The following is a 19,586-nucleotide window of genomic DNA, read 5'->3' on the forward strand; positions in this document are numbered from 1 at the left end:
TAGAACAAAGAAATATTATTTTATCTCCTAGTTCAAAAGTCACTTTCCTCAATGACTGAGTACTATTGGGTTAACTACCTTTCCTGAGTCTCACTTAAGAGTCCCCCATCCACTGCAGCCTCTGTCCCTATACACAACACCACCCCCCCCACACACACACCACCACCACCACTTTATTAATTGAGTGGGTTCCCACATTCCATGCCCAAGGTTCCTAAACTCTAGTGTAGTGATTGATCACTCACTCACTCACTGCTGTCAAGTTAAAGCTGACTCACAGTGATCCCTTGTGGGTATCTGAGACTGAAGACTGTAACTGTTTATGGGAGTAGAAATCCCAGTGTTTCTGTTGTGGAGCAGCTACTGGTAGTTTTGAACTGATGACCAGGAAGATCACAACCCCACGCAGAACCACTACACCGCCAGGGCTCCATAATGATTACCCTAGCTGTGGTCAATTTGTGTCCTGGTTGTTCACTAACTATCTTTGCTCTCTTTTTGCTGAAGATGGACCAGCCCTGGGACTTGTTTCTCACAGAAATAAGTTTCTCATGCTTGGTTATCCAAGGAGAAAAACTCTAGTTGAAAGAATTGGCATGGAGGCTTCTACAATGTGCTCAATCACAGAAGCAATTGTGAAGCTGGAACAGGACAAGGCCACCTTCAGTTCTGCTGTGCATGGGACTATCAGCAGTCAGAATTGACCCAATGAACCCCTGACAACACATATTGTCTGTCAAATACCCTGGCTTTATCCAAAGACTCTTGACTTCAACCTGCTGCTTGGTGCTGACTGTCTTTTTAACATAAACTTCTCTTGAATGCTGACACTTCTTTGAAATGAAGAGTCAAAACTCTTCAAGGCATCTTTACAAAGGGAAGATCTAACTCAACCTGCCAAGATATTAAAATCTGCACTAAAGTTACATTAAATAAAACATATGTTGCTACGTATCCCTGAGAAGGAAAGGGCTTTCAGTTCAATCCATCCTGTTATGATTAGAATAAGCCTTTAGTAATTTTTTTCTGTGAGATTTGGATGCTAAAATTAAAAGAAGTAATTTATTGTTGTTATCAAAGCTATTCAGATTTACACAAGTCCTTCTGCAGTGTGAACTCTTTCAGTGTTGATAAACAAGAACCAAGGTAAACCTCCCTAGAAACCTAACAAACTGATCTCTAAATTTTATAGAAAAGTTCAACAGCTCAGCAACAGGAAGAACAACAACAAACACACAGAGAGATTTCTCCAAAGAAGGCATTCAGGTGCTTGAAACAAATGAATAGATGCTTGAGATGATGTATCATGAAGGAGATGCAAATCAGAACTACAATGAGGTACCGGCTCCCCCTAGCAAACCGGCAGTCAGCTTACATACCCACCTGATAGGGCATTTGTACTCTGAGCTGCCAAAGTGAGTCTGAATCAACTCAATGGAAATGAGTTTTATTTAGTTCTTGGAATACTGTCTGAGAGACAGGACTTAGTTTACTATCACACTTCCATGAATGTGGCTCAGAAAGTGACCGGGAAGCTGGCACAAATAACCAAATCTATATTCTCAGATGAGGAAAATCAATTACTGTTATTTATAATGACCTTTTGTTTCTTTCAGGAGTCCTGGTGGCACTGTGAGAGAAGCACTGGGCCACAAGGTGAGCAGTACAAATCCATCAGCCAATATCTGAGAAAGATGCTGCTATTTGCTCCTGTGAAGATTCACAGCCTCAGAAAATCTATGTAGGATCACTATGAGTTAGAATCCACTCGGTGGCAGTGGGTGTAGTCAGTGGATTTTTTTTGGTTTAAATTATCTAGACCAAACCACACAGTCACTGTCATAGAGTCAATTCTGATTCACAGTGACCCTATAGGGCAGCGCAGAATGCCCTGTGGGTTTCCAAGGCTGTAAACCTTTACCGGAGTACAAAGCCTCATCTTCTCCTATAAAGATGCTGGGGATTTGAACTACTGACCTTGGGGTTAGAAGCCCTACTCCCAACCCACTATCAGATCAGGGCCCTTTTTAAATGATGTGCCTGTACTCCCCGAAAAAGATAAGGGGTTCCAACATGTATAACTTTTACAAAAAAACAGACAACCTGACAAGTAATAGTGTGGAAAGAAAAAAAAAAAGAAATTTGGTGGCAGTTGGATTATTTTGTTGTTGTTGTTTTATTTTATTTATTTTTTTAAACATTTTATTAGGGCTTCATACAACTCTTATCATAATCCATACATACATCAATTGTGTAAAGCATATCTGTACATTCTTTGTCCTCATCATTTTCCAAACATTTGCTCTCCACTTAAGCCCTTTACATCAAGTAGTCTTTTTAAACCCCTCTCTACCCCCACCCGCTCCCTCATGAGCCCTTTATAATTTATAAATAATTACTTTGTCATATCTTGCTCAATCCGCTGTCTCCCTTCACCCCTATTTTTGTTGTCCGTCCCCCAGGGTGGAGGTCACATGTAGATCCTTGTAATCAGTTCCCTCTTTCCAACACCCTCTCACTCTACCCTTCTAGTATCACCACTCAAACCCCTGGTCCTGAAGGTATCATCTGCCCTGGCTCCCCTATGCCTCCAGCTTCGATCTACACCAGTGTACATTCTCTGCTCTATCCAGACTTGCAAGGTAGAATTCGGATCATGATAGTTGGGGGTTGGGGGAGGGGAGGAAGCATTTAGGAACTGGAGGAAAGCTGTATTCTTCATCAGTGCTACATTGCACCCTGAATGACTCATCTCCTCCCCTAAACCCCTCTGCAAGGGGATCTCCAGTGGCCAAAAAATGGGCTTTGGGTCTCCACTCTGAATTTCCCCCTTCATTCACTATGGTAAGATTTTTGTTGTTGTTGTTTTGATGATGCCTTATACCTGATCCCTTCGACAACTCGTGATCACACAGACTGGTATGCTTCTTCCATGTGGGTTTTGTTGCTTCTGAGCTAGATGGCCGCTTGTTTATCTTCAAGCCTTTAAGGCCCCAGATGCTATATCTTTTGATAGCTGGGCACCATAAGCTTTCTTCGCCACATTTGCTCATGCACCCGTTTGTTCTCGGCGATCGAATCATGGAGGTGTGCACCCAATGGTGTGATTTGTGGCTCCTTGATGCTTGATAACTGATCCCTTCAGAACCACGTGATCACACAGGCTGGTGTGTTTTTCCATGTGGGCTTTGTTACTTCTGAGCTAGATGGCTGCTTATTTATCTTCAAGCCTTTAAGACCCCGGATGCTATATCTTTTGACAGCTGGGCACCATCAGCTTTCTTCACCACATTTGCCTGTTCACCTGCTTTGTCTTCAACGGTTGTATCGGGAGGGTGAGCATAGTAGAATGCCAATTTAATAGAAGAAAGTATGCTTGCATTGAGGGAGTATTTGAGTAGAGGCCCAATGTCCTTCCGCCACCTTAATACTAAACCCATAAATATAGGCACATCGATCTATTTTCATATACATGTATATATATATATATTTGTATATATACATGTCTTTGTCTAGAACTGTATAAATACCCTTTACCTCCAAACTCTTTCCTCTGTTTCCCTTGACTTTACTACTGTCCCACAATCATGCTCCATCCTCCCTGGATTTCAGCTATACCTCTTCATTACATTACCTTTGATCATGCCCTACCAGGCCTCCCATACCCACCTCACCACCAATTTGGATCACTTGTTGTTACCTTGTCCCTGGGTTTTTTAACACCACTTCCTTACCCCCCACCCCACCTCCTCCTATCCCATGTCCCCCCAGAATTGTTGGTCTGTTGTTTTTCCTCCAGATAGTTCACCCAGCCTATCTTATTTAGACAGACCTGCGGAGATAACATGTACAAAAACAAGCCAGAGCAAAACCAAGCAACAATATACAACACAACAACAACAACAAGCCACTGACAAGGAACAAAACACAACAAGAAAGAAAATCTTGTAGTTAGTTCAAGGATCATTTGTTATCCTTTAGGAGTGTTTTCCATTCCAGTCTGTTGGAACACCACGCCCTGGCCCCAAAGTCCACTTTCAGCATTCCCTCGGGATCTTGCCACTCAGTTCCCTTGCTGTTCCGCTGCACTCTCCCAGTGCTTTGCCTCGGTGTGGCAGGATTGGGTCAGGCACAATTCCCACACTGTGTCTCCAGTGCTGTCCCCTGCAGGGCCATGGGTCAGTGAGGGATGTCTTGCCTCATAGTGGGGTTAGCCATGTGGTCCTCTCTGTGGACTGGCTGCGCTAATTGGGGTCATCGTCCTCAGGGCCTAGTGGGCCTGGATGTGCTCCACTCTCTCCTACTCCCCCTTCATCTGCTCCCGTGTGCTCTGATCAGATATGTCCCTCTCCCAGAGCTGCAGCTTCAATGCCGTCCTTTGAAAAAATGCTTCCTTTTATTTCACTTACCCCACCTCCTCCCCAGTTGTCTACCATATGCATCCCTGGATTTGATCTGCTCTCTGCCATACTAGACAGTTCTCACCCCAAGATGTGTGTATATAGTAGCTTTCTCCCTATGCCCCCTTTTCCATAATTTTTTTAATGCTTACCTCACCAGGCTTATGTTGTACTTGTTCTTTTGTGCCTGACTTACTTCACTTAGCATGATTTCCTCCAGTTCTTCCCATGCTGCTATGTGCTTCATATGTTCATCACTGCTTTTTAGCAATGTGTAGTACTCCATTGTATGTATATACCACAGCTTTTTAATCCAATCGTCAATTGATGGAAATTTGGGTTGCTTCCAACTCCTTGCAATTGTGTACTGTGCCGCAATGAACATTGGAGCACCGATGTCTGGCCTTGGTTTGTTTCTTGCCTGTTCTGGGCATAAGCCCAGTAGGGGGATTGCTGGGTCATAAAGTAACTCAATTTCCCTCTGTTTTAGATATTGCCAGATCGATTTCCATAGTGGTCATACATACTCACAAGTCCACCAGCAGTGGATGAGAGTCCCTGTCTCCCCACAGCCCCTCCAAAACTTGTTACTTTCTGAGTTTTTCTAATTGGGCTACCTTTGAGCGTGTCAGGTGGTACCTCATTGTTGTTTTAATTTGCATTTCTGTTATGCCTAAAGTTCAGGGACTTTTGCTCATATGTTTGATGGCCATTTGGATTTCTGCCCCTGTGAAACTTCTGTTCAGATCTTTTGCCCACCTCTCAAGTGGGAAATTAGTTTCTTTGTTTTTTTTTCACAATATTGTAGATTTTAGTAATGAGGCCTTTTTCCGATGTATCAATCCTAATGATGTTTTCCCAGTCCGTGGACTCTCTTATTACTCTCTTGGTGAATTCTTTCAATGTACACAGGTGCTTTATCTTCAGTATATCCAATTTGTCAATTTGTGCTTCCTCTGTGTTTGTGTCCTTCCCTATTTCTGTCTGACTATGTATTCCCTGTGCCAAAGTTCTCAAGTTGGTCCCATTTCCCTCATTGATGGCCCTAATAGTTTGTCGTTTAACGTCAAGGTCCATGATCCACCTTGAGTTTATTCTTGTGCATGGAGTGAGATAAGGGTCTTCCTTCATTTTTCTGCAGGTATATATCCATTTTTTTTCCAGCACCACTCTGCTAATTCTGGGCTTCTTCACTCTCCATATGAAGTTGGTAATCATTTTTTCCATTTGTTAGAAGAAAGATGAGGGTAATTGTATCGGGATTGTATTAAACTTATAAAATGCCTTTGGCAGAACTGACATCCTAACTATATTGAATCTTCCAATCCACGAGCATGGAATATTCTTCCATTTGTTGAGGTTGCTCTTGATTTCTTGTAATAGTGTTCGATAATTTTCCCCATCTAGATCTTTTGTTTTTTTTAGCCAGGTATATCCCTAGATATTTTTACTTGTATTTGGCTGTTGTGAAGGGTACCACCTTTTTTATCTCTTCTTCTGTGGTTTTTATCCGATGTGTATAACAGTCCGATGGACTTCTGTTTGTTGATCTTGTATCCTGCCACTCTGCCAAACTCCTCTATTGCTTCCAATACTCCCCTCGTGGAACTTTTGGGATTTTCCATATATAAAATCATATCATCTGCAAATAACGATAGTTTCACCTCTTCCTTCCCCAGATAAACATTTTTGATGTCTCTTCTTCGCCTTATGCTGTTAGCTAAAACCTCCAGCACGATAAATAAGAGTGGGGACAAGGGGCATCCTTTCACAGATGTCTGGAGCATCCCCCTTTCACAGTGGGATTGTGGCAGTCTTGTCTCCATTGACTACCATGTTGGCTGTTGGTTTTTCATATATAGCTTGTATTGTCTTGAGAAACTTTCCTTCCATTCCTATCTTCTTAAGTGTCTTAAACAGGAATTGGTGTTGGGTGTTGTTGAATGCTTTTTCTGCATCTATCAATATTATCATGTGGTTCTTATGTTTTTTCATGTCAATGTGATGAATAATACTAATGGTCTTTCGTATGTTGAACCATCCCTGCATCCCTGGTATGAATACTACTTGGTCATGTTGAATTATTTGTTTTATATCCTTTTGTATTCTGTTGGCTAGTATTTTGTTAAGCATTTTTGCATCAATGTTCATTAGGGATTTTGCCATTTTTTTCTATCTTCTGGAAGAGCTTGTGTAGGAATGGTGTTAGTTCTTCCCTAAATGCTTGGTAGAATTCTCCAGTGAAGCCATCTGGTCCAGGGGATTTTTTTTGTTGGTAATCCCTTGATAACCTTTTCTATTTCTTCTATTGCTATGGGTCTGTTGAGATTCTTGACGTCCATCAAGGATAGTCTAGGAAGGGATTGCTTTTCAAGAATTTGTCCATGTCTTCCAAATTGTTGGATTCATTAGTGTACAATCCTCCATAGTACTGTGTAACTATCCTTTTGATTTCATTAGGGTCTGTTGTAATGACCCCTCTTTCATCACTTATTCTTGCTATTGAAATTTATTCCCTCCTTTCTTTGGTTAGGTCTGCCCATGGTCTATCGATTCTGTTTATCGTTTCAAAGAACCAACTTTTAAGAGTATTAATTTTTTCATAGTTTCTTGTTTTCCCTCTCCTGGACCTCAGCCCTGATTTTTATAATTTCATTTATTTTGCTATTAGTAGGATTTTCCTACTTACTCTGCTCTAGTTTTTGTAAATTTTGTGCCAGCATATCCATCATGAGTCTCTCTTCCTTTCTCAGGTATGCATGCATTGCTATGAAACTTCCTCTGATGTCTGACTTTGCTGTGTCCCATAAATTTTGGTACACCCTGTGCTCATTTTCATTGGTTTCTAGAAATTTCCTAATTTAATTTCTGATATGCGCCAGTATGCACACTTTTTGCAGTAGAGAGCTATTCATCCTCCAATTGTTTGCTCTTGTTTTCTTTGTCTTCCTTTTGTTGATTTCCAGCCTTATGGCACAGTGGTCAGAGAGAGATGTCTGTATTATTTCAATGTGCTTAAATTTATGTGGATTTGCTTCATGCCCCCGCATGTGGTCTACCTTAAATATGTGCCGAGTGGACTTGAAAAGAATGTGATTTTTTTTTTAATTTGGGTGAAAAGCTCTGTAAATATCTACCAGGTCAAATTGTCTAATTGTGGTATTTAGCTCTCTAGTCTCCTTGTTGAGTTTCTTTCCCTGTGATCTATCTTTCTCAGAGAGTGGTGTGTTGAAGTCACCCACTCTAATTGTCAAGTCTGTGATTTCAGAAAGAAAAATTTAACTGCTAAACTGGCTATTCAAAGTTTCATCATTCACTTTTGCAACACCAGTAAACAGAAAGTATTCTAATCACTGACTTTACTGTTCTTTCTCTAATTCTGCCTTTTTGTTCCTCTGATTCTGTTTTTGTTGATGAGAGAATGTTGTGAACAACGCAGTAAGTGCTCTGAACTGTCTCAAAGTATCAGTCATAGTTCATATCTTCTTGCATATTTGTTGGTGAGAATTTTTCACAGGGTACAATCTACATAGACGCTGTGAACTATAGAAACTCTCAAAGGCTTCTGATGATCTGTTGCCGCATTAAAAAATGGGTAGTACTGGGTTACAGCAATACCTCTTCTTTGCATAACCTTATCCTTGATCATTTTGGGTCCCATGTTGTTCCCTTGTCCCTGTGCTTGTTAACACCACTTCCTTACCCCCCCCCCCACTTTCCCCTATCCCAAGTCCCACCAGAACTGTCGGTCACATTGCTTTTCCTTCCGATAGTTCATCAAGCCTGTCTTATTTAGACAGACCTGTGGAGACAATAACGTGCACGAAAACAAGACAGAGGAAAACAAAGCAACAGTATACAACCAGACAACAAAACAACAACAGACCACTGACAAAGAACAAAACACATCAAGAAAGAAAAGCTTGTAGTTACTTCAAGGACTGTTTGTTGGCCCTCAGGAGTGTTTTCCAGTCCAGTCTGTTGGGGCACCACTCCCTGGCCCCAAAGTCCACTTTCAGCATGCCCTGGGGACCTTGCCACTCCATTCCCTTGCTGTTCCGCTGCACTCCACCAGACTTTGCCACAGTGTGGTGGGATCAGGTCAGGTGCAATTCCGACACTGTGTCCCCGGTGCTGTCCCCTGTATCACCCATGGTCACTGAGGGGCATCATGTCCCATAGTGGAGCCAGCCATGTTGTTCTCTCTGTGGACTGGCTGCTCTAATCAGGAACATCATCCTCACGGCCTGGTGGGCCAGGATGTGCTCCACTCTCTCCTCCTCCCACTTCATCTGCTCCCATGTGCTCTGATCAGATATGTCCATCTCCCAGAGCTGCAGAACCAATGTCGTCCTTTAAAACAAATTCTTCTCGGGGGAGGGGCAGGAATCCACTTAATTTTTGGCGCTGGGTCCAGCCTCCCAGACCTCTCCACTGGTTCCCTACTCCATGCTGGGATATTGCATTCACACCTTGCGGCACTGGGTTAAAGTCTGGTCCCACTTTCCCTGTGGAGATATAAACAATACCCTTCCCTTGGGTTGGTTAGTGCCCCATGCCCCCACTCCCCTTTTCTTCCTTATATTCATAGCTGTAACCCAGGTGGGGACAGAGCATGGTAGTAGGGCAGGAGGAAAGTCAAGGGAGATGGAGGAAAGAGCTAGGAGTCAAAGGGCATTTATAGAGGTCTAGACAAAGACATGTACATGAAAAATATATATATATATGGATGGGGAAATATATCTATGTGTCTATATTTATAGATTTAGTATTAAGGTGGCGAAAGGACCTTGGTCCTCTATTAAAGCACTCACTAAATGCATGAATACTTTCTTTTATTAAATTGGCACTCTATGATGCTCACCCTCACAACACAACTGCTGAAGCCAAAGCGGGTGAACAAGTAAATGTGGTGGAGAAAGCTGATGGTGCCTGGCTATCAAAAGAGATAGTGACTGGGGTCTTAAAGGCTTGAAGATAAACAAGCAGCCATCTAGCTCAGAAATAATAAAGCCCACATGGAAGAAGCACACCAGCCTGTGTGTCCACGAGGTGCCAAAGGGACCAGGTATAAGGCATCATTATATATATATGATATATATAATATATATTATATATATCATTATATATATACCATTATATATATACCATTATATATACCATTATATATAATGGTATATATATACACCATTTTATATATACCATTTTATATATATACCATAGTGAATGAAGGGGGAAGTGCAGTGTGGAGACCCCAAAGCCCATTTGTCGGCCACTGGAGATCCCCTCACAGAAGGGTTTAGGAGAGGAGGAGATGGGTCAGTCAGGGTGTGATGTAGTACCGATGTAGAACACAGCTTTCCCCCAGATCCTGGATGGTTCCTCCCCCTAAATACCATGATCTGAATTCTACCTTGCAGGACTGGATAGGACAGAGGTGGTACACTGGTGCATATGGGAGCTGGAGGCACAGGGAATCCAGGGTGGATGATACCTTCAGGACCACGGGTGTGAGGGGCGATGCTGGGAGAGTAGAGGGTGAGTGGGTTGGAAAGGGGGAACTGATTAAAAGGATCCACATGTGACCTCCCTGGGAGACGGACGGCAGATAAGAGGGGGAAGGAAGACTCCGGATAGTGCAAGATATGACAAAATAACAATCTATAAATTATCAAGGACTCATGAGGGAGGTGGGGGCAGGGAGGGAGGGGGAAAAAAGAGGACCTGAAGCAAAGGGCTTAAGTGGAGAGCAAATGCTTTGAAAATGATTTGGGCAAAGAATGTACAGATGTGCTTTATACAATTGATGTATGTATATGTATGGATTGTGGTAAGAGTTGTATGAGCCCATAATAAAATATATAAAAAAGAAAAAAATACAAAATGGTAGTCGAACGTTTAGTGGCTTCTACCCTTTATGTAGAGAAACTGCCTGGTTTTGAGGGAAGAGTACAGTCAGAAATCACTGTTGACTTTAATGACTAGGTCCAGGACATCTGCTGAAATGGCTTGGATGTCTTGGCATTAAATGGGTGGAAGTTAACAGAGCAACCATTGTTTTACCTCTTTCCCACATCCCTAGCTTCTCAATGTGGTTGGCATACACCTCTTCAACCAAGAAATCTCAGCATATTTTTATATAACACAGAGACCAACAGACCAAGGTAGAAGTTTCTAGTGTTTTGTTTTTCTTTTTAACGTAGGCCCAGAAATGACATTAACATTATCTCTCACATCCTGAATTAGCACACTGACATGACTTTACTGTTTGAGGTAAATACAACATTGGAGCCACTTCACTCCCTGAGTGGCATAAATGGTTTGCACACTCCAAGTGGTCAGAGGTTTGAATCCACTGTGAACTTCCTTGGAAGAAAGGCTAGGCAATTTGCTTCTGAAGCACCAATCATTGAAGATCCTGTGGTGGACGATGCTGATCTAACACACACAGAATCACTAGGCCGTGGAGTCAGCTCAACAACAAGCAGTTATCTCTCAGGGAGAAGAGGACATCAAGTTTGTGGACATTGTTAATCCAGCACAGTCGCACCACCTGCCCCCAAAATGTTTACAAGAACCCCTCAAATATTATACACTAAGCTCTCCTATTAGTATTCATAAAATTTCATCAAATTGCAACAACAGCTCAAGGTCTAGGTCTTTCCATCATGTCAAGGTGAAAAAGAGTTTCCTGCATATAATTCTTAAAGTATAGTTCCTTCAAGAGCTGTTGGTCTTTGAGCTACTAAAACGTCAAGGTTTTTCTTCATTAAACACTAAAAACCCAATGTTAAATTAGACAAACCATAACTATAATAGACAATGTCATTCATAAGGAAGACATAGAATTGTCGCAAAGAGACTGTCTTAAACCTAGACAGACATTGGGCCTCCACTCAAGTACTCACTTATAGCAAGACCACTTTGTTCTATTAAACTGGCATTCCATGATGCCCACCTTCCCAACACGTTCGCTGAAGACAAAGCAGGTGCATAAGCAAATGTAGCAAAGAAAGCTGATGGTTCCTGGCTATCAAAAGGTATAGCATCTGGTATCTTAAAGGCTTGAAGGTCACCAAGTGGCCATCTAGCTCAGTAGCAACAAAACCCACATGTAAGAAGCACACCAGCCTGTGTGATCACAAGGTGTTGAATGGATCAGTTATCAGGCATCATCAGAACAAAAAACATATCATTGTGAATAAGGGGAAGTGTGGAGTGGAGACCCAACGCCCATTTGTAGTCAACTGGACTTGCCCTTATTGAACGGCCGCAGGGAGGGGACGAGCCAGTCAGGGTGCAGTATAGCAACAATGAAACATACCACCCCCCTCTAGTTCCTAAATGCTTCCCTCTAACACCACCACCCACTATTATGATACCAATTCTTAGAAATCTGGCTAGACCAGAGGATATACACTGGTATAGATAGGAACTGGAAACACATGGAATCCAGGGCAGATGATCCCTTCAGAACCAGTGGTGAGAGTGGCGATCGTGGGAGGGCGGAGGGAAGGTGAGATGGAAAGGCAAAACTGATTACAAGGATCTACATATAATCTCCTCCCTGGATGACGAACCACAGAAAATTGGGTGAAGGGAGATGTCAGACAGTGTAAGATATGACAAAATAATAATTTATAAGTTATAAAGGGTTCATGAGGAAGGGGGAGTGAGGAGGACAGGGAAAAACTGAAGAGCTGATGCCAGGGAATTAAGTGGAGAGCAAATGTTTTGAGAATGATGAGATCAATGAATGTACAAATGCACTTTATCCAGTTGTGTGTATGTGTGTATTGGTGCATGTTTGTATAGATGTATGGATGGATTGTGATGAGAGTTGTATGAGTCCCTAATTTTTTTTTTAAAGTATAAAACCCATTGCAGCTTCTTCCATGCAGATTAAGCCTCTGGTGGATTTCCCATGATGAAGGACAGGGTTGGGAAAGACCTTGTTACCAGAGTACATGGCAGGGTGGATTGCTGCAATTGTGGCTATGTCAAAAGGAGACACCTTGTCATTGATCTCCCTCTTGTATCAATGTATAATAGCTCGAGTATGTAATATTTCCTACTTTTCTATCAATTAAGGGTTTCTGTGTTTCATTGTGTCATTGTTACTAAGCCTTGTGTTTGTGTTCTGTCTTAATCTTGTTTGCTTTTCTGCATATGAAACCCAAATTAGGTCAACCATAGAGACAACAATTGGGTCAATATATTCAAAGGGACGTGACAGGGAATGGTGGTGGGACATGGAGCATTCACAACAATGAGGACAATGATGAAGACATGTACTGGAATTGATAGTGGTGACAACTGCTCATGTTTATGAGTGTGATTGAACTATAGAAATGATTGACGGGGGAATGGTATGTTGATGAGATTTAAAAATGAATTAACTTCGTTTTTGTTTGTTTGTTTTATCTAATTCTGTGCTTTACACTCAGGCCCACAATGAAAAACAAAAAAAGATGGCAAAATTCTCTTTAAAACCTATGAGGGGGCTTCAAAATATTCTTGGAAAACAACAAGAAAAGATAATGGAAGTTTTCCATAAATGCTTAGAAATTCTGTTGCATAAAGATTTTACATGATATTGTTCGAGTTTACTCCATACTTTTCTTTGAGACAATCTCCTCTCAGGCTTGGGCTTAACTTCAATAATGATGAAAATGTTCAAAAATTGATTTTGATGACCATAGCACGACTCTTTTTAATAGATTTAAACCTTTCGATTGCAGGTATGCTAAGTAAAGGCCAATAAAAGTGGTGAAACAAGCATACAAATGGGTAAAAAATATCCTAGGAATGCAATTAAAAAAAATAAAAGGATATGGTGAGGCAACACCTTTACATGTCATAAACAGAGGCACGTGTGATGTAAAGGAGGTGGGCACTGTGCCCTGAGCACCCCTTGAAGAGGTGTGCTGCTGAGCAGTTTCCATTCACCATCACAGTTTCCATTGCTGCTGTCAGAGATCACTCTGCAAGTAAAAACCAGTACTATTATATCTGAGAGCCTTCCTGGGTCAAGGCAAACTGTGGTTTTGTTCTGCTGAATACAGAAAGAGGACCAGTAAAAATTACTTTGAGCAAGCACACCATAAACCAATTTTCATCAGTAAAAGCAAGAAATGTGCAGTTTTATTTTTCAATAGTGCTATGCTCTGTTAAGTAAAAATAAAAATATAAGCGGGATGGATTGACTAGAGAAACAAATTCAGAGACAGTCATATATGCATAAGAGAGATCTGTATATCAAAAAGTAATTATATACCAAGAAAACCTCCCAGGCCACTCCTACTGAAGTCCATAAATCCAAGACTAGTCCATAATCCCTGTTCACACCCATGCAGCCACATGCAATGATGCAGAATGCAGGAAGAGCACCCATTGGTGGGTGCAAAGACTTGTGGATCCAGTGACAGTGATAGCATCACAGGGTTCTGGCAAGTCCCACTGTGGCTCACTAGTGAGAAAGGGAAGAGGTTCCCAGGACGCTCCTTATGAGAAGGCCACATCCACAAGGAGGCACCATCAGTCTGTGACCTGATTAACAGGTTGAATACCAGCCCTACATTTTTATATATCTTCAAGCTGAGTTGAAAATATGTAAGTACTTGCTTTGTATTTTTACACTTGCTTTGTATTTTTAATTGATTTTATGGTGAAACTTTTTTAATGATAGATGTCTGATGTTTGGACAAGGGGACAATTTCAGTGCTTTTGATAGACTCTATTATAGACACACTTCTTATCTTTGAAGCTATTTTTATTTTCTGCTTGAAAAAGTCTATGAAACATATCTCCAAGATTCTCAGGGTCCTTGTAGTCATGCATGGAGTTTCCAAGAATCTTGATCTTAATCATATGATATGCTATGATAAGAGGCTCTTGTATCTTTTTCATCTTTCAACCAAGAATCTTTAATTAAGAATTCAAACAGATAATAGATGATAAGCTACCTACATAGAAGTGGACAATGAACTTTTAATTTGAGTAGACATTAGTCAATATGATTTCTTAAATATCTTCCAATGCTAAGACTCTACGAATATAATTCTATGAGATTCTATGATTTATCTAAAGTATAAAACTACGAATCATGCAGTGCGGGTTACCTTCGCTTTGTAGTGAAGCCAAAAGGCAGACACCATTAATGTAAGCATGCATTTACTTTGCAATTAACATATTGACCTACACAGATTACCATTATTTGTTGGGGGGTTCCTAAATATAAATGACAGTTTATAATTTTGGTGGTGAAGAACAATAAGCTAAAATTGCCAGTAATGAGATGTGATCGTTAGTTCAGCTCTACATAAATACATTGCACAGGAAACTCCATGTAATTGTTCATTTTGACCCCAAGGTATTTACATGGAGTCCCAAATGACCAAAGCACCCTGGGATCCCTATGCTTGTGCCAGAGGAACACCACCGCCTCACCTCCTGTGGCCAAAGGAATATTAATAGGCTTTATTTTCTTCTCTCCATAGACCACGTTTTACAGAGCATGGCTGACTCAAAGACATCGTGGAGCCTCCTGCTTAGTGGCTCCTGTCATTGAAAAGGTCTACCTAACCTTAGGTTGGAAAGATTCCTGGATGTGCTCTGGTGAGTGTTTTTGGACTACAGAAGGGAAACTTTTGGAATTATGTAAAGACAATAAATTACAGAGTTTGAGAGGATATGATTAAGCCCATTGTCATTTGATTAATAACAACTGAAATTTATAAGTTAGCAGAAGATGTAAAATGTTTCAATGAAATTTAGGAATCCATACAAGAAAGTTGTAACCTGTTTACATTACAGAAACTCTCTGTGTAGTTCAAATCTCATCTCCTCAGAAATATTTTTCTTTGTGTGGTAATCAAAGAATACATGTTGGATGAATAAACCAAGGGATGGCATCATTTAATATTTATTCTATACTTATGGTTCACTGACCTTAAGAGCGAGTTATAAAATATGTCAAGTACTTTCTATACCCAATAGCACAGATAGATTGCTTAAACATGACAGAAAATAGGGGATGGAAATCAAGATATTTTAATGTCAGAAAAACACTCTTCATAAAGTAAACATTCAAAATGCCCATGACTAACACATAAAGCAAGCAACAGCAAAATGGGTAAAGGGAAAGAGTGGTCGGGGTGAGAAATGAATAAGATTAAATTATCAAAGTTTCATGAAGGAAGGAAGATTGGGAATAGGGTGGGAGCGGATGAGAAGCTGATACCAATTGCTCAAGTAGAAAGAAAATGTTTTGAAAATGATGATAGCAAAACATGTACAACAGTGCTTGATGCAATTGATTCATGCATGGATTTTGATAAGAGTTGTATAAGCACCCAATAAAATGATTTTAACACCCCATTTCGGTCTTCTCTGTATCCACTAAGGCAGCCCTCATGATCTTTCTCTGAGCTGGTGTTTGAGGGACACTCCCTGCTTCAGATTTACCATCACCATGAATCAAGAAAAGTTAGCCGAACGTCAGGCTCAGGTCCAGATAGGGGACAAGGGTACAGCTCACAGACGTATGAAGGTGGTACATAGAAAAGCTACAATTGATGACAAAAGCTACAGAGATATCTTTAAAAATTGGCTGTGTATAGGATAGCTGGTATTGGAGAGATAAACTTGAGGAAAGGTGATGGACCACCATTAATTTCAAATATCCCAAGGTACAAGCTCCCCTCTCTGTTTACATATTTGCTCTTACTCATCAGGCAGAAGCCAACCCATTTACAGAAATGTTTCCTGAAATATTAAGTCAGCTTGCTGCTGACAGCTTCACAAGTTTTAGGAAATGAGCTGAACAGTTCCCAAGGTAAGTGTTGGATAGCAAACCCCAAAGACAGAAGACATTGATGAGGAAGATGATGATATTCCAGATCTTGTAGAAAATTTTGAGGGGGCATCGACGAATGAAGGTAACTAAATTCCTTCCTGCTTTTTGGAAGTTGACATGGACTAGATTTAATAGCTCAGCTATGTGGTTCCAAAGCTTTACAGACATAGAGAACATCACCTGTTACTAGTTCAGTCATATAATTATCTTAAATATTAATGGTGCTGTTTGTTCAGCATTTTTGTTTGTTTGATTTGAATTTTGCACTTCCTCCCAGGATATAATATTTTGGTGAAACCACAAAGTCTCAGTGCAGTTTGAGGGTGCTTGGGGTTTTGTCTGTTTGGGGTTGGGAATTTTGTGTCTGAGTGTGTGTATGTATGTGTGTGGGTATGGGTGTGGGTGTACAGTGGAAAGCAAATTGGAAACACTTTTATCTGTCCTTCCCTCTTACTCCACTGTAATTGTTCTAAACAGATATTATGCTTACCAGTTTTACTCACATGCTTTAGCTAAAATCTGTAGTATACAAAAATAAAATATGAAGCAAACTTCACTGGTTTAAAATAGTCTGTTTTTGTTTGTTTGTTTGTTTGTTTGTTTTAAAATCTTTTTATTGGGGCTCATAAGGCTCTTATCACAGTCTGTACATAAATCAATTGAGCAAAGCACCCTTATACATTCGTTGCACTCGTCATTCTCATAATTCACCTTCCACTTGGGTTCCTGGAATCAGCTCGGTTTCCCTTTTTTCCCCCATCCCCCTCCCTCTACAGTCTGTGTTTTTAAAATATGCACCCATGTGACCACTCTAGCTGCATGTTCTGTTTCATCTTGTCTCATTTTAAATAACTCTATTTTTGAATCTCTACAAATTTGACCCACTCAAATATTATCTTATTTTTGTTTTAAATTTAATTCAATTCAGTTATAGTAAACATTGATTGATATTATTAGTCAGTTTATTTTTACTAAAATATAATATATGCTATTTACTAAAATATACTATAATGTACTTCAAAATATATAGCCTGTCACTTTTGTGAGAGAAACTTGGAATATTGCGGCTCACTTTATATGCTATAATAGAGAAAGGGTAGTGATTTTTGGAATATTATCAATATATAATATGGTAATTATTTTTTTCAATAAAGAATTACTTTCTCATACATGAAACTGAATTATAAAATTTCAATGACAGTGTGTGGCAAATTATAAAAACTGACAGTGAGATTATAAAATAATACCACAGACACTACTTAATAATCATCTGTGAGTGCAAACTTAATGGAACATTGAGTGTCTACAAATGATTTATGGTCTACATGTCTTATTAGAGCTCTGATGGCATAGTGGTTACACATCGGGCTGCTTTCCACAAGGTCTGCAGTTCAATAATACCGGATGCTCCATAGGACAAAAATGGGAGTTTCTGTTTGTTACAACCTTGGAAACAGTAGGGCAGTTCTACCCTGTCTTTTGGTGTCACCATGAGTTGGCATTGACTTGATGGTAGTGAGAGAGTGAGATATATCCCATTAATTAATTTGTATCTATTTCATTACCTTTATTTAAAATGATGATATAAGGATGAGCCAATGTCACAGAAATTGTTCAACATAACTATAAATATTTAAAGTTACTTTGTACATATAGTGATAAATCAGTCATTGTTACTTTATATCTTAACGTCACAGAAAAAGTGGATTTAACCAATAACTAGCACATTCTTCCTATGAATATCCATCTTCTCTTGCAGTCAGCATATCCCTTGGAAGGAGAGAAAAAGTATGACTAATTTAACTACAATGAGTGGATTTCTTCTTGTGCCTTTTCCTGGCAATCCTGAGATAGAAATCTTACAGGCTTCTCTCTTTTTAGTCTTCTACTTGGTGGCTTTAACTGGCAATATGCTCATTATCACTGCGACTTCCATAGATCATAGCCTCCACTCACCTATGTATTTCTTCCTGAAGCACCTCTCCTTTTTGGATCTGTGCTACATTACTACGACTGTACCGAGATCCATTTGTCATTCTTTCATGCACAGTGGCACTATTTCTCTCTGGGAGTGCATCCTGCAGTGTTTTGCATTTATTTTCTCTGGTTGGGCTGAGACGGCCATGCTCACAGTGATGTCCTATGACCGCTACGTGGCCATCTGCTTTCCACTGCGCTATGAAATCATCATGGACACCAGCACCTGTGTTCACGGAGTCTTAGTTGCCTGGACCAGTGGGCTCATCTCTGGGGTCATGCATACAGCTGCTACTTTCTCCATCCACTTCTGTGGTCCCCATGTCCTTCACCAGTTCTTCTGTGATATCCCCCAACTCCTCAAACTCTCTTGCTCCAATGACTACATCCCGGAGCTTGGGGTCTCTGCCTTCCTGTCAGTGGTGGCATTTCTTTGTTCCATCTCTATTGGCCTCTCCTACACACACATATTCTCTACTGTTCTCAGAATGCCATCTGCTGAGGGCAGAGCAAAAGCCTTTTCAACTTGCCTACCCCATCTGTGTGTGGTCATATTATTTATCTCTACTGGGCTCTTTGAGTTTCTAAGGCCACCTTCTGATTCTCCAACTGTGCTAGACATTTTATTTACTGTTCTTTATACAGTTGTGCCCCCAACATTCAATCCAATGATTTACAGTCTAAGGAACAAAGCCATGAAGACTGCTCTAAGAAAGGTGTTCAAAGAAATGAAACCCTACCTGTTTTGATAAGACAAGTTTTCAATTACAAACTGGGAAACAAAAGAAAACCATACTGGGAAGGACACAACAAAGTTCATCAAGAAATTAAAGGTAGATGAAAAACCTGATAATACAGGAAGTTGTATAAATGAACTGTCATTGAACAATGAAAATCCTTGAAGCACATAATAACATATCAACTACTCATGCTAATATTGTGGGTATAAATATCACACTACAAACCCTGGTGTGGAAAAATGAATTTTATAAACTCTGACTTAATCTCTCTTTCCGGTGCCTTTTTTTCAGAGGGACAGAGTACTTAGTCAATTTGAGAGTCCTTCCTAATTTTTTTCCAGCTTACATTGAAGTTTGCTGAACTACATTGTATGCAAACACTGTGGATCAATGTTCTCGGAAAATTGATGAGTCCACTAAGATTCTATTAAGCTGTCATTCTGAAAGGGAAACAGTGTTTCAGTCAGTAATACAAAAAGATGACCCTTTGAATTGTTTCATTACATCATTTACATTGTACTTCAGATGCAAAGAGTTGTATTCTTTTAATCATTTGGAACTCTTTTGTAAATAATTCAACAATCTCATACTTACAGACTCAAATACATATTC

At 40.2% G+C, this 19,586-nt stretch overlaps 1 pseudogene; it reads left to right on the forward strand.

Moving 5' to 3' along the window:
• Positions 1 to 17,992: 17,992 nt before the first annotated feature.
• LOC142441460 (olfactory receptor 14J1-like) lies at positions 17,993 to 18,983 on the forward strand (annotated as a pseudogene).
• The last annotated feature ends 603 nt before the right edge of the window (positions 18,984 to 19,586 follow it).

Source organism: Tenrec ecaudatus, chromosome 1 (assembly GCF_050624435.1).
Source record: "Tenrec ecaudatus isolate mTenEca1 chromosome 1, mTenEca1.hap1, whole genome shotgun sequence".
Classification (NCBI taxonomy): Eukaryota; Metazoa; Chordata; class Mammalia; order Afrosoricida; family Tenrecidae; genus Tenrec; species Tenrec ecaudatus.